The sequence below is a fragment of the Melanostigma gelatinosum genome (assembly GCF_949748355.1).
Source record: "Melanostigma gelatinosum genome assembly, chromosome: 16".
Lineage (NCBI taxonomy): Eukaryota > Metazoa > Chordata > Actinopteri > Perciformes > Zoarcidae > Melanostigma > Melanostigma gelatinosum.
The window spans coordinates 413,472-431,134 of record NC_136649.1 but is presented as its reverse complement, the minus strand read 5'-3'; positions in this window follow the sequence as shown (position 1 = coordinate 431,134).

The following is a 17,663-nucleotide window of genomic DNA, read 5'->3' as shown; positions in this document are numbered from 1 at the left end:
TTACACGATTTAACCACTAGAGGGCAGCAGTGTTACACCATTTAATGAATCATAAACATTACACGATTTAACTACTAGAGGGCAGCAGTGTTACACCATTTAATGAATCATGAACATTACATGATTTAACCACTAGAGGGCAGCAGTGTTACACCATTTAATGAATCATAAACATTACATGATTTAACCACTAGAGCGCAGCAGTGTTACACCATTTAATGAATCATGAACATTACATGATTTAACCACTAGAGGGCAGCAGTGTTACACCATTTAATGATTCATGAACATTACATGATCTAACCACTAGAGGGCAACAGTGTTACACCATTTAATGAATCATGAGCATTACATGACTTAACCACTAGAGGGCAGCAGTGTTACACCATTTAATGAATCATAAACATTACACGATTTAACCACTAGAGGGCAGCAGTGTTACACCATTTAATGAATCATGGACATGACATAATTTAACCACTAGAGGGCAGCAGTGTTACACCATTTAATGAATCATGGACATTACATGATTTAACCACTAGAGGGCAGCAGTGTTACACCATTTAATGAATCATGAAAGATTACATGATTTAACCACTGGAGGGCAGCAGTGTTACACCATTTAATGAATCATGAACATTACACGATTTAACCACTAGAGGGCAGCAGTGTTACACCATTTAATGAATCATAAACATTACATGATTTAACCACTAGAGCGCAGCAGTGTTACACCATTTAATTAATCATGAACATTACACGATTTAACCACTAGAGGGCAGCAGTGTTACACCATTTAATGAATCATGGACATTACATGATTTAACCACTAGAGGGCAGCAGTGTTACACCATTTAATGAATCATGAAAAATGTCATGATTTAACCACTAGAGGGCAACAGTGTTACACCATTTAATGAATCATAAACATTACATGATTTAACCACTTGAGGGCAGCAGTGTTACACCATTTAATGAATCATGAACATTGCACGATTTAACCACTAGAGGGCAGCAGTGTTACACCATTTAATGAATCATAAACATTACACTATTTAACCACTAGAGGGCAGCAGTGTTACACCATTTAATGAATCATGAACATCACATGATTTAACCACTAGAGAGCAGCAGTGTTACACCATTTAATGAATCATGGACATTACATGATTTAACCACTAGAGGGCAGCAGTGTTACACCATTTAATGAATCATGAAAAATGTCATGATTTAACCACTAGAGGGCAACAGTGTTACACCATTTAATGAATCATAAACATTACACTATTTAACCACTAGAGGGCAGCAGTGTTACACCATTTAATGAATCATGAACATCACATGATTTAACCACAAGAGTGCAGCAGTGTTACACCATTTAATGAATCATGGACATTACATGATTTAACCACTAGAGGGCAGCAGTGTTACACCATTTAATGAATCATGAAAGATTACATGATTTAACCACTGGAGGGCAGCAGTGTTACACCATTTAATGAATCATGGACATTACATGATTTAACCACTAGAGGGCAGCAGTGTTACACCATTTAATGAATCATGAAAGATTACATGATTTAACCACTGGAGGGCAGCAGTGTTACACCATTTAATGAATCATCAACATTACATGATTTAACCACTAGAGGGCAGCAGTGTTACACCATTTAATGAATCATGAACATTACACGATTTAACCACTAGAGGGCAGCAGTGTTACACCATTTAATGATTCATGAACATTACACGATTTAACCACTAGAGGGCAGCAGTGTTACACCATTTAATGAATCATGAACATTACACGATTTAACCACTAGAGGGCAGCAGTGTTACACCATTTAATGAATCATGAAAGATTACACGATTTAACCACTGGAGGGCAGCAGTGTTACACCATTTAATGAATCATAAACATTACATGATTTAACCACTAGAGGGCAGCAGTGTTACACCATTTAATGAATCATGAACATTACATGATTTAACCACTAGAGGGCAGCAGTGTTACACCATTTAATGAATCATGAACATTACATGATTTAACCACTAGAGGGCAGCAGTGTTACACCATTTAATGAATCATGAACATTACATGATTTAACCACTAGAGGGCAGCAGTGTTACACCATTTAATGAATCATGAACATTACACGATTTAACCACTAGAGGGCAGCAGTGTTACACCATTTAATGAATCATAAACATTACACGATTTAACCACTAGAGGGCAGCAGTGTTACACCATTTAATGAATCATGGACATTACATGATTTAACCACTAGAGGGCAGCAGTGTTACACCATTTAATGAATCATGAAAAATTACATGATTTAACCACTAGAGGGCAGCAGTGTTACACCATTTAATGAATCATAAACATTACATGATTTAACCACTAGAGGGCAGCAGTGTTACACCATTTAATGAATCATGAAAGATTACATGATTTAACCACTGGAGGGCAGCAGTGTTACACCATTTAATGAATCATCAACATTACATGATTTAACCACTAGAGGGCAGCAGTGTTACACCATTTAATGAATCATGAACATTACACGATTTAACCACTAGAGGGCAGCAGTGTTACACCATTTAATGAATCATAAACATTACACGATTTAACTACTAGAGGGCAGCAGTGTTACACCATTTAATGAATCATGAACATTACACGATTTAACCACTAGAGGGCAGCAGTGTTACACCATTTAATGAATCATAAACATTACATGATTTAACCACTAGAGCGCAGCAGTGTTACACCATTTAATGAATCATGAACATTGCACGATTTAACCACTAGAGGGCAGCAGTGTTACACCATTTAATGAATCATAAACATTACACTATTTAACCACTAGAGGGCAGCAGTGTTACACCATTTAATGAATCATGAACATCACATGATTTAACCACTAGAGAGCAGCAGTGTTACACCATTTAATGAATCATGGACATTACATGATTTAACCACTAGAGGGCAGCAGTGTTACACCATTTAATGAATCATGAAAAATGTCATGATTTAACCACTAGAGGGCAACAGTGTTACACCATTTAATGAATCATAAACATTACACTATTTAACCACTAGAGGGCAGCAGTGTTACACCATTTAATGAATCATGAACATCACATGATTTAACCACAAGAGTGCAGCAGTGTTACACCATTTAATGATTCATGAACATTACATGATTTAACCACTAGAGGGCAGCAGTGTTACACCATTTAATGAATCATGGACATTACATGATTTAACCACTAGAGGGCAGCAGTGTTACACCATTTAATGAATCATGAAAGATTACATGATTTAACCACTGGAGGGCAGCAGTGTTACACCATTTAATGAATCATCAACATTACATGATTTAACCACTAGAGGGCAGCAGTGTTACACCATTTAATGAATCATGAACATTACACGATTTAACCACTAGAGGGCAGCAGTGTTACACCATTTAATGATTCATGAACATTACACGATTTAACCACTAGAGGGCAGCAGTGTTACACCATTTAATGAATCATGAACATTACACGATTTAAGCACTAGAGGGCAGCAGTGTTACACCATTTAATGAATCATGAAAGATTACACGATTTAACCACTGGAGGGCAGCAGTGTTACACCATTTAATGAATCATAAACATTACATGATTTAACCACTAGAGGGCAGCAGTGTTACACCATTTAATGAATCATGAACATTACATGATTTAACCACTAGAGGGCAGCAGTGTTACACCATTTAATGAATCATGAACATTACATGATTTAACCACTAGAGGGCAGCAGTGTTACACCATTTAATGAATCATGAACATTACATGATTTAACCACTAGAGGGCAGCAGTGTTACACCATTTAATGAATCATGAACATTACACGATTTAACCACTAGAGGGCAGCAGTGTTACACCATTTAATGAATCATAAACATTACACGATTTAACCACTAGAGGGCAGCAGTGTTACACCATTTAATGAATCATGGACATTACATGATTTAACCACTAGAGGGCAGCAGTGTTACACCATTTAATGAATCATGAAAAATTACATGATTTAACCACTAGAGGGCAGCAGTGTTACACCATTTAATGAATCATAAACATTACATGATTTAACCACTAGAGGGCAGCAGTGTTACACCATTTAATGAATCATGAAAGATTACATGATTTAACCACTGGAGGGCAGCAGTGTTACACCATTTAATGAATCATCAACATTACATGATTTAACCACTAGAGGGCAGCAGTGTTACACCATTTAATGAATCATGAACATTACACGATTTAACCACTAGAGGGCAGCAGTGTTACACCATTTAATGAATCATAAACATTACACGATTTAACTACTAGAGGGCAGCAGTGTTACACCATTTAATGAATCATGAACATTACACGATTTAACCACTAGAGGGCAGCAGTGTTACACCATTTAATGAATCATAAACATTACATGATTTAACCACTAGAGCGCAGCAGTGTTACACCATTTAATGAATCATGAACATTACACGATTTAACCACTAGAGGGCAGCAGTGTTACACCATTTAATGATTCATGATCATTACATGATTTAACCACTAGAGGGCAGCAGTGTTACACCATTTAATGAATCATGAAAAATTACATGATTTAACCACTAGAGGGCAGCAGTGTTACACCATTTAATGAATCATGAACATTACACGATTTAACCACTAGAGGGCAGCAGTGTTACACCATTTAATGAATCATGGACATTACATGATTTAACCACTAGAGGGCAGCAGTGTTACACCATTTAATGAATCATGAAAAATGTCATGATTTAACCACTAGAGGGCAACAGTGTTACACCATTTAATGAATCATAAACATTACATGATTTAACCACTTGAGGGCAGCAGTGTTACACCATTTAATGAATCATGAACATTGCACGATTTAACCACTAGAGGGCAGCAGTGTTACACCATTTAATGAATCATAAACATTACACTATTTAACCACTAGAGGGCAGCAGTGTTACACCATTTAATGAATCATGAACATCACATGATTTAACCACTAGAGAGCAGCAGTGTTACACCATTTAATGAATCATGGACATTACATGATTTAACCACTAGAGGGCAGCAGTGTTACACCATTTAATGAATCATGAAAAATGTCATGATTTAACCACTAGAGGGCAACAGTGTTACACCATTTAATGAATCATAAACATTACACTATTTAACCACTAGAGGGCAGCAGTGTTACACCATTTAATGAATCATGAACATCACATGATTTAACCACAAGAGTGCAGCAGTGTTACACCATTTAATGATTCATGAACATTACATGATTTAACCACTAGAGGGCAGCAGTGTTACACCATTTAATGAATCATGGACATTACATGATTTAACCACTAGAGGGCAGCAGTGTTACACCATTTAATGAATCATGAAAGATTACATGATTTAACCACTGTAGGGCAGCAGTGTTACACCATTTAATGAATCATGGACATTACATGATTTAACCACTAGAGGGCAGCAGTGTTACACCATTTAATGAATCATGAAAGATTACATGATTTAACCACTGGAGGGCAGCAGTGTTACACCATTTAATGAATCATCAACATTACATGATTTAACCACTAGAGGGCAGCAGTGTTACACCATTTAATGAATCATGAACATTACACGATTTAACCACTAGAGGGCAGCAGTGTTACACCATTTAATGATTCATGAACATTACACGATTTAACCACTAGAGGGCAGCAGTGTTACACCATTTAATGAATCATGAACATTACACGATTTAACCACTAGAGGGCAGCAGTGTTACACCATTTAATGAATCATGAAAGATTACACGATTTAACCACTGGAGGGCAGCAGTGTTACACCATTTAATGAATCATAAACATTACATGATTTAACCACTAGAGGGCAGCAGTGTTACACCATTTAATGAATCATGAACATTACATGATTTAACCACTAGAGGGCAGCAGTGTTACACCATTTAATGAATCATGAACATTACATGATTTAACCAATAGAGGGCAGCAGTGTTACACCATTTAATGAATCATGAACATTACACGATTTAACCACTAGAGGGCAGCAGTGTTACACCATTTAATGAATCATAAACATTACATGATTTAACCACTAGAGCGCAGCAGTGTTACACCATTTAATTAATCATGAACATTACACGATTTAACCACTAGAGGGCAGCAGTGTTACACCATTTAATGAATCATGGACATTACATGATTTAACCACTAGAGGGCAGCAGTGTTACACCATTTAATGAATCATGAAAAATGTCATGATTTAACCACTAGAGGGCAACAGTGTTACACCATTTAATGAATCATAAACATTACATGATTTAACCACTTGAGGGCAGCAGTGTTACACCATTTAATGAATCATGAACATTGCACGATTTAACCACTAGAGGGCAGCAGTGTTACACCATTTAATGAATCATAAACATTACACTATTTAACCACTAGAGGGCAGCAGTGTTACACCATTTAATGAATCATGAACATCACATGATTTAACCACTAGAGAGCAGCAGTGTTACACCATTTAATGAATCATGGACATTACATGATTTAACCACTAGAGGGCAGCAGTGTTACACCATTTAATGAATCATGAAAAATGTCATGATTTAACCACTAGAGGGCAACAGTGTTACACCATTTAATGAATCATAAACATTACACTATTTAACCACTAGAGGGCAGCAGTGTTACACCATTTAATGAATCATGAACATCACATGATTTAACCACAAGAGTGCAGCAGTGTTACACCATTTAATGAATCATGGACATTACATGATTTAACCACTAGAGGGCAGCAGTGTTACACCATTTAATGAATCATGAAAGATTACATGATTTAACCACTGGAGGGCAGCAGTGTTACACCATTTAATGAATCATGGACATTACATGATTTAACCACTAGAGGGCAGCAGTGTTACACCATTTAATGAATCATGAAAGATTACATGATTTAACCACTGGAGGGCAGCAGTGTTACACCATTTAATGAATCATCAACATTACATGATTTAACCACTAGAGGGCAGCAGTGTTACACCATTTAATGAATCATGAACATTACACGATTTAACCACTAGAGGGCAGCAGTGTTACACCATTTAATGATTCATGAACATTACACGATTTAACCACTAGAGGGCAGCAGTGTTACACCATTTAATGAATCATGAACATTACACGATTTAACCACTAGAGGGCAGCAGTGTTACACCATTTAATGAATCATGAAAGATTACACGATTTAACCACTGGAGGGCAGCAGTGTTACACCATTTAATGAATCATAAACATTACATGATTTAACCACTAGAGGGCAGCAGTGTTACACCATTTAATGAATCATGAACATTACATGATTTAACCACTAGAGGGCAGCAGTGTTACACCATTTAATGAATCATGAACATTACATGATTTAACCACTAGAGGGCAGCAGTGTTACACCATTTAATGAATCATGAACATTACATGATTTAACCACTAGAGGGCACTAGTGTTACACCATTTAATGAATCATAAACATTACATGATTTAACCACTAGAGCGCAGCAGTGTTACACCATTTAATGAATCATGAACATTACATGATTTAACCACTAGAGGGCATCAGTGTTACACCATTTAATGATTCATGAACATTACATGATCTAACCACTAGAGGGCAACAGTGTTACACCATTTAATGAATCATGAGCATTACATGACTTAACCACTAGAGGGCAGCAGTGTTACACCATTTAATGAATCATAAACATTACACGATTTAACCACTAGAGGGCAGCAGTGTTACACCATTTAATGAATCATGGACATGACATAATTTAACCACTAGAGGGCAGCAGTGTTACACCATTTAATGAATCATGGACATTACATGATTTAACCACTAGAGGGCAGCAGTGTTACACCATTTAATGAATCATGAAAGATTACATGATTTAACCACTGGAGGGCAGCAGTGTTACACCATTTAATGAATCATGAACATTACATGATTTAACCACTAGAGGGCATCAGTGTTACACCATTTAATGATTCATGAACATTACATGATCTAACCACTAGAGGGCAGCAGTGTTACACCATTTAATGAATCATGAACATTACACGATTTAACCACTAGAGGGCAGCAGTTTTACACCATTTAATGAATCATGAAAGATTACACGATTTAACCACTGGAGGGCAGCAGTGTTACACCATTTAATGAATCATAAACATTACATGATTTAACCACTAGAGGGCAGCAGTGTTACACCATTTAATGAATCATGAACATTACACGATTTAACCACTAGAGGGCAGCAGTGTTACACCATTTAATGAATCATGAACATTACACGATTTAACCACTAGAGGGCAGCAGTGTTACACCATTTAATGAATCATGAACATTACATGATTTAACCACTAGAGGGCAGCAGTGTTACACCATTTAATGAATCATGAACATCACACGATTTAACCATTAGAGTGCAGCAGTGTTACACCATTTAATGAATCATGAACATTACACGATTTAACCACTAGACGGCAGCAGTGTTACACCATTTAATGAATCATAAACATTACATGATTTAACCACTAGAGGGCAGCAGTGTTACACCATTTAATGAATCATGAACATTACATGATTTAACCACTAGAGGGCAGCAGTGTTACACCATTTAATGAATCATGAACATTACATGGTTAACCACTAGAGGGCAGCAGTGTTACACCATTTAATGAATCATAAACATTACATGATTTAACCACTAGAGCGCAGCAGTGTTACACCATTTAATGAATCATGAACATTACATGATTTAACCACTAGAGGGCATCAGTGTTACACCATTTAATGATTCATGAACATTACATGATCTAACCACTAGAGGGCAACAGTGTTACACCATTTAATGAATCATGAGCATTACATGATTTAACCACTAGAGGGCAGCAGTGTTACACCATTTCATGAATCATAAACATTACACGATTTAACCACTAGAGGGCAGCAGTGTTACACCATTTAATGAATCATGGACATGACATAATTTAACCACTAGAGGGCAACAGTGTTTCACCATTTAATGAATCATGAAAGATTACATGATTTAACCACTGGAGGGCAGCAGTGTTACACCATTTAATGAATCATGAACATTACATGATTTAACCACTAGAGGGCAGCAGTGTTACACCATTTAATGAATCATGAACATCACACGATTTAACCATTAGAGTGCAGCAGTGTTACAACATTTAATGAATCATGAACATTACACGATTTAACCACTAGACGGCAGCAGTGTTACACCATTTAATGAATCATGAACATTACACGATTTAACCACGAGAGGGCAGCAGTGTTACACCATTTAATGAATCATGGACATGACATAATTTAACCACTAGAGGGCAGCAGTGTTTCACCATTTAATGAATCTTGAAAGATTACATGATTTAACCACTGGAGGGCAGCAGTGTTACACCATTTAATGAATCATGAACATTACACGATTTAACCACTAGAGGGCAGCAGTGTTACACCATTTAATGAATCATAAACATTACACGATTTAACCACTAGAGGGCAGCAGTGTTACACCATTTAATGAATCATGGACATGACATAATTTAACCACTAGAGGGCAGCTGTGTTTCACCATTTAATGAATCATGAAAGATTACATGATTTAACCACTGGAGGGCAGCAGTGTTACACCATTTAATGAATCATGAACATTACATGATTTAACCACTAGAGGGCAGCAGTGTTACACCATTTAATGAATCATGAACATTACACGATTTAACCACTAGAGGGCAGCAGTGTTACACCATTTAATGAATCATGGACATTACATGATTTAACCACTAGAGGGCAGCAGTGTTACACCATTTAATGAATCATTAAAAATGTCATGATTTAACCACTAGAGGGTAACAGTGTTACACCATTTAATGAATCATAAACATTACATGATTTAACCACGAGAGGGCAGCAGTGTTACACCATTTAATGAATCATGGACATGACATAATTTAACCACTAGAGGGCAGCAGTGTTTCACCATTTAATGAATCATGAAAGATTACATGATTTAACCACTGGAGGGCAGCAGTGTTACACCATTTAATGAATCATGAACATTACACGATTTAACCACTAGAGGGCAGCAGTGTTACACCATTTAATGACTCATGAACATTACATGATTTAACCACTAGAGGGCAGCAGTGTTACACCATTTAATGAATCATGAACATCACACGATTTAACCATTAGAGTGCAGCAGTGTTACACCATTTAATGAATCATGAACATTACACGATTTAACCACTAGACGGCAGCAGTGTTACACCATTTAATGAATCATAAACATTACACGATTTAACCACTAGAGGGCAGCAGTGTTACACCATTTAATGAATCATGAACATTACACGATTTAACCACGAGAGGGCAGCAGTGTTACACCATTTAATGAATCATGAACATTACACAATTTAACCACTAGAGGGCAGCAGTGTTACACCATTTAATGAATCATAAACATTACACGATTTAACCACTAGAGGGCAGCAGTGTTACACCATTTAATGAATCATGGACATTACATGATTTAACCACTAGAGGGCAGCAGTGTTACACCATTTAATGAATCATGAACATCACATGATTTAACCACAAGAGTGCAGCAGTGTTACACTATTTAATGATTCATGAACATTACATGATTTAACCACTAGAGGGCAGCAGTGTTACACCATTTAATGAATCATGGGCATTACATGATTTAACCACAAGAGGGCAGCAGTGTTACACCATTTAATGAATCATGAAAGATTACATGATTTAACCACTGGAGGGCAGCAGTGTTACACCATTTAATGAATCATGGACATTACATGATTTAACCACTAGAGGGCAGCAGTGTTACACCATTTAATGAATCATGAGCATTACATGATTTAACCACTAGAGGGCAGCAGTGTTACACCATTTAATGAATCATAAACATTACACGATTTAACCACTAGAGGGCAGCAGTGTTACACCATTTAATGAATCATGGACATGACATAATTTAACCACTAGAGGGCAGCAGTGTTTCACCATTTAATGAATCATGAAAGATTACATGATTTAACCACTGGAGGGCAGCAGTGTTACACCATTTAATGAATCATGAACATTACACGATTTAACCACTAGAGGGCAGCAGTGTTACACCATTTAATGAATCATGAACATTACATGATTTAACCACTAGAGGGCAGCAGTGTTACACCATTTAATGAATCATGAACATCACACGATTTAACCATTAGAGTGCAGCAGTGTTACACCATTTAATGAATCATGAACATTACACGATTTAACCACTAGACGGCAGCAGTGTTACACCATTTAATGAATCATGAACATTACACGATTTAACCACTAGAGGGCAGCAGTGTTACACCATTTAATGAATCATAAACATTACACTATTTAACCACTAGAGGGCAGCAGTGTTACACCATTTAATGAATCATGAACATCACATGATTTAACCACTAAAGGGCAGCAGTGTTACACCATTTAATGAATCATGGACATTACATGATTTAACCACTAGAGGGCAGCAGTGTTACACCATTTAATGAATTATGAAAAATGTCATGATTTAACCACTAGAGGGCAACAGTGTTACACCATTTAATGAATCATAAACATTACACTATTTAACCACTAGAGGGCAGCAGTGTTACACCATTTAATGAATCATGAACATCACATGATTTAACCACAAGAGTGCAGCAGTGTTACACCATTTAATGATTCATGAACATTACATGATTTAACCACTAGAGGGCAGCAGTGTTACACCATTTAATGAATCATGGGCATTACATGATTTAACCACTAGAGGGCAGCAGTGTTACACCATTTAATGAATCATGAAAGATTACATGATTTAACCACTGGAGAGCAGCAGTGTTACACCATTTAATGAATCATCAACATTACATGATTTAACCACTAGAGGGCAGCAGTGTTACACCATTTAATGAATCATGAACATTACACGATTTAACCACTAGAGGGCAGCAGTGTTACACCATTTAATGAATCATGAACATTACACGATTTAACCACTAGAGGGCAGCAGTGTTACACCATTTAATGAATCATGAAAGATTACACGATTTAACCACTGGAGGGCAGCAGTGTTACACCATTTAATGAATCATAAACATTACATGATTTAACCACTAGAGGGCAGCAGTGTTACACCATTTAATGAATCATGAACATTACATGATTTAACCACTAGAGGGCAGCAGTGTTACACCATTTAATGAATCATGAACATTACATGATTTAACCACTAGAGGGCAGCAGTGTTACACCATTTAATGAATCATAAACATTACATGATTTAACCACTAGAGCGCAGCAGTGTTACACCATTTAATGAATCATGAACATTACATGATTTAACCACTAGAGGGCATCAGTGTTACACCATTTAATGATTCATGAACATTACATGATCTAACCACTAGAGGGCAACAGTGTTACACCATTTAATGAATCATGAGCATTACATGATTTAACCACTAGAGGGCAGCAGTGTTACACCATTTCATGAATCATAAACATTACACGATTTAACCACTAGAGGGCAGCAGTGTTACACCATTTAATGAATCATGGACATGACATAATTTAACCACTAGAGGGCAACAGTGTTTCACCATTTAATGAATCATGAAAGATTACATGATTTAACCACTGGAGGGCAGCAGTGTTACACCATTTAATGAATCATGAACATTACATGATTTAACCACTAGAGGGCAGCAGTGTTACACCATTTAATGAATCATGAACATCACACGATTTAACCATTAGAGTGCAGCAGTGTTACAACATTTAATGAATCATGAACATTACACGATTTAACCACTAGACGGCAGCAGTGTTACACCATTTAATGAATCATGAACATTACACGATTTAACCACGAGAGGGCAGCAGTGTTACACCATTTAATGAATCATGGACATGACATAATTTAACCACTAGAGGGCAGCAGTGTTTCACCATTTAATGAATCATGAAAGATTACATGATTTAACCACTGGAGGGCAGCAGTGTTACACCATTTAATGAATCATGAACATTACACGATTTAACCACTAGAGGGCAGCAGTGTTACACCATTTAATGAATCATGAACATTACATGATTTAACCACTAGAGGGCAGCAGTGTTACACCATTTAATGAATCATGAACATTACACGATTTAACCACTAGACGGCAGCAGTGTTACACCATTTAATGAATCATAAACATTACACGATTTAACCACTAGAGGGCAGCAGTGTTACACCATTTAATGAATCATGAACATTACACGATTTAACCACGAGAGGGCAGCAGTGTTACACCATTTAATGAATCATGAACATTACACAATTTAACCACTAGAGGGCAGCAGTGTTACACCATTTAATGAATCATAAACATTACACGATTTAACCACTAGAGGGCAGCAGTGTTACACCATTTAATGAATCATGGACATTACATGATTTAACCACTAGAGGGCAGCAGTGTTACACCATTTAATGATTCATGAACATTACATGATTTAACCACTAGAGGGCAGCAGTGTTACACCATTTAATGAATCATGGGCATTACATGATTTAACCACTAGAGGGCAGCAGTGTTACACCATTTAATGAATCATGAAAGATTACATGATTTAACCACTGGAGGGCAGCAGTGTTACACCATTTAATGAATCATGGACATTACATGATTTAACCACTAGAGGGCAGCAGTGTTACACCATTTAATGAATCATGAAAGATTACATGATTTAACCACTGGAGGGCAGCAGTGTTACACCATTTAATGAATCATCAACATTACATGATTTAACCACTAGAGGGCAGCAGTGTTACACCATTTAATGAATCATGAACATTACACGATTTAACCACTAGAGGGCAGCAGTGTTACACCATTTAATGATTCATGAACATTACACGATTTAACCACTAGAGGGCAGCAGTGTTACACCATTTAATGAATCATGAACATTACACGATTTAACCACTGGAGGGTAGCAGTGTTACACCATTTAATGAATCATGAGCATTACATGATTTAACCACTAGAGGGCAGCAGTGTTACACCATTTAATGAATCATAAACATTACACGATTTAACCACTAGAGGGCAGCAGTGTTACACCATTTAATGAATCATGGACATGACATAATTTAACCACTAGAGGGCAGCAGTGTTTCACCATTTAATGAATCATGAAAGATTACATGATTTAACCACTGGAGGGCAGCAGTGTTACACCATTTAATGAATCATGAACATTACATGATTTAACCACTAGAGGGCAGCAGTGTTACACCATTTAATGAATCATGAACATCACACGATTTAACCATTAGAGTGCAGCAGTGTTACACCATTTAATGAATCATGAACATTACACGATTTAACCACTAGACGGCAGCAGTGTTACACCATTTAATGAATCATAAACATTACACGATTTAACCACTAGAGGGCAGCAGTGTTACACCATTTAATGAATCATGAACATTACATGATTTAACCACGAGAGGGCAGCAGTGTTACACCATTTAATGAATCATGGACATGACATAATTGAACCACTAGAGGGCAGCAGTGTTTCACCATTTAATGAATCATGAAAGATTACATGATTTAACCACTGGAGGGCAGCAGTGTTACACCATTTAATGAATCATGAACATTACATGATTTAACCACTAGAGGGCAGCAGTGTTACACCATTTAATGAATCATGAACATTACATGATTTAACCACTAGAGGGCAGCAGTGTTACACCATTTAATGAATCATGAACATCACACGATTTAACCATTAGAGTGCAGCAGTGTTACACCATTTAATGAATCATGAACATTACACGATTTAACCACTAGACGGCAGCAGTGTTACACCATTTAATGAATCATAAACATTACACGATTTAACCACTAGAGGGCAGCAGTGTTACACCATTTAATGAATCATGAACATTACACGATTTAACCACGAGAGGGCAGCAGTGTTACACCATTTAATGAATCATGAACATTACACGATTTAACCACTAGAGGGCAGCAGTGTTACACCATTTAATGAATCATAAACATTACACGATTTAACCACTAGAGGGCAGCAGTGTTACACCATTTTATGAATCATGGACATTACATGATTTAACCACTAGAGGGCAGCAGTGTTACACCATTTAATGAATCATGAAAAATTACATGATTTAACCACTAGAGGGCAGCAGTGTTACACCATTTAATGAATCATAAACATTACATGATTTAACTACTAGAGGGCAGCAGTGTTATACCATTTAATGAATCATGGATATTACATGATTTAACCACTAGAGGGCAGCAGTGTTACACCATTTAATGAATCATGAAATATTACATGATTTAACCACTGGAGGGCAGCAGTGTTACACCATTTAATGAATCATAAACATTACACGATTTAACCACTAGAGGGCAGCAGTGTTACACCATTTAATGAATCATAAACATTACACGATTTAACTACTAGAGGGCAGCAGTGTTACACCATTTAATGAATCATGAACATTACACGATTTAACCACTAGAGGGCAGCAGTGTTACACCATTTAATGAATCATAAACATTACATGATTTAACCACTAGAGCGCAGCAGTGTTACACCATTTAAAGAATCATGAACATTACACGATTTAACCACTACAGGGCAGCAGTGTTACACCATTTAATGATTCATGATCATTACATGATTTAACCACTAGAGGGCAGCAGTGTTACACCATTTAATGAATCATGAACATTACACGATTTAACCACTAGAGGGCAGCAGTGTTACACCATTTAATGAATCATGGACATTACATGATTTAACCACTAGAGGGCAGCAGTGTTACACCATTTAATGAATCATGAAAAATGTCATGATTTAACCACTAGAGGGCAACAGTGTTACACCATTTAATGAATCATAAACATTACATGATTTAACCACTTGAGGGCAGCAGTGTTACACCATTTAATGAATCATGAACATTGCACGATTTAACCACTAGAGGGCAGCAGTGTTACACCATTTAATGAATCATGAACATTACACGATTTAACCACTAGAGGGCAGCAGTGTTACACCATTTAATGAATCATAAACATTACACTATTTAACCACTAGAGGGCAGCAGTGTTACACCATTTAATGAATCATGAACATCACATGATTTAACCACTGGAGGGCAGCAGTGTTACACCATTTAATGAATCATCAACATTACATGATTTAACCACTAGAGGGCAGCAGTGTTACACCATTTAATGAATCATGAACATTACACGATTTAACCACTAGAGGGCAGCAGTGTTACACCATTTAATGATTCATGAACATTACACGATTTAACCACTAGAGGGCAGCAGTGTTACACCATTTAATGAATCATGAACATTACACGATTTAACCACTAGAGGGCAGCAGTGTTACACCATTTAATGAATCATGAACATTACATGATTTAACCACTGGAGGGCAGCAGTGTTACACCATTTAATGAATCATGAACATTACATGATTTAACCACTAGAGGGCAGCAGTGTTACACCATTTAATGAATCATGAACATCACACGATTTAACCATTAGAGTGCAGCAGTGTTACAACATTTAATGAATCATGAACATTACACGATTTAACCACTAGACGGCTGCAGTGTTACACCATTTAATGAATCATGAACATTACACGATTTAACCACGAGAGGGCAGCAGTGTTACACCATTTAATGAATCATGGACATGACACGATTTAACCACTAGACGGCAGCAGTGTTACACCATTTAATGAATCATAAACATTACACGATTTAACCACTAGAGGGCAGCAGTGTTACACCATTTAATGAATCATGAACATTACACAATTTAACCACGAGAGGGCAGCAGTGTTACACCATTTAATGAATCATGAACATTACACAATTTAACCACTAGAGGGCAGCAGTGTTACACCATTTAATGAATCATAAACATTACACGATTTAACCACTAGAGGGCAGCAGTGTTACACCATTTAATGAATCATGGACATTACATGATTTAACCACTAGAGGGCAGCAGTGTTACACCATTTAATGATTCATGAACATTACATGATTTAACCACTAGAGGGCAGCAGTGTTACACCATTTAATGAATCATGGGCATTACATGATTTAACCACTAGAGGGCAGCAGTGTTACACCATTTAATGAATCATGAAAGATTACATGATTTAACCACTGGAGGGCAGCAGTGTTACACCATTTAATGAATCATGGACATTACATGATTTAACCACTAGAGGGCAGCAGTGTTACACCATTTAATGAATCATGAAAGATTACATGATTTAACCACTGGAGGGCAGCAGTGTTACACCATTTAATGAATCATCAACATTACATGATTTAACCACTAGAGGGCAGCAGTGTTACACCATTT